This window comes from Magnolia sinica, chromosome 15, assembly GCF_029962835.1.
Source record: "Magnolia sinica isolate HGM2019 chromosome 15, MsV1, whole genome shotgun sequence".
Lineage (NCBI taxonomy): Eukaryota > Viridiplantae > Streptophyta > Magnoliopsida > Magnoliales > Magnoliaceae > Magnolia > Magnolia sinica.
In genome coordinates this window covers 10,583,934-10,585,164 of record NC_080587.1, presented here as the reverse complement: position 1 = coordinate 10,585,164, position 1,231 = coordinate 10,583,934, and positions in this window count along the sequence as shown.

The following is a 1,231-nucleotide window of genomic DNA, read 5'->3' as shown; positions in this document are numbered from 1 at the left end:
AGGGAGAGAGCGACAATTGAGAGGGAAGCAATTGCGAGGAGCTTATATCCATACCTGATCAGCGGACTCGCGCGCGTGAGATCAGAAATAATGGTTGCAAAGTGTGGGGCCATCGTGATGTTCGTGTTATATCCACTCCGTCCATACGTTTATTCAGATAATTTTAATACAAATAAACAAAAATTAGACATATATGAAACTATACGAAGAGTATGGATTGAAGGCCTACCATTGAAAGATTCGTAGTGGCCATAGAAATTTTGGATCATGCTTATTATTGTGTTTTCCCTTCATACAGATGGGAATAACCTTATGAACGCCTTGGATGGAATATAAACATCACGGTTTGGCTTAGAAAATTTTGAACGGTGGGTGTTTCTTTCCACACTATTTCGTATGGCGTGGCCCACTTGAGTTTTGGATCTCGTCGGAGATCAGGCTCATGGAGTAGAATGACCTGCCATAACGGATGGATGGAGTGGATATGACACGGACATCAGAGTCCGCCCCATGGTGCTTGTGGCTGCAAAGGTCCCGATTACACGTGTGGAAGGTAAGGAGATACTGGCGGGCCACACGGAATATGCCATGGCCCAATAGCAAGGACGGCCCACCCATGGAGGTGCACTTATATGGAACATGGAAACGGATTGGCTACTCCCCTTGCAACTGGCCAATGGCTGATGGTCCGTGCTCTGTGGGCCCCACTATGATGTATGTGTTTCATCCATGCGGTCCATCTATTTTTATAGATCTTTTTATGGTATAAGATCAAAAATTAAGTATATCCCAATCTCAAGTGGACCACATTACAGGAAAAAGTATTGAATGAACGTCGACCATTAAAAACTTTTTGGGGGCTATAAAAGTTTTTGGATCAAGCATATCTTTGTCTTTTCCCTTCAAGTGGGTCTGTATGACCTAATCAACAGATTGGATGTCAAATAAACAGTAATGGGCCTTAGGAGGATTTTAATTGTGGATATCCTATCACTATTGTTTTCTTGTGGTGTGGTCCACCTGAGAATTATATCCCTCTCATTATTGGTATAAAGTGCTAAAATTATTTGTAAAAATGGATGAACAGAGTGGATGAAACACATACATCATGGTGGGGCCACGGAGCAACAATCACATACATCATGGTGGGGCCACGGAGCAACAATCAGGGGAGTAGCCAATCCGGACGCGGATTGCGTCCTACCCAGCCGTCTCCACCTGGGAACGGGCA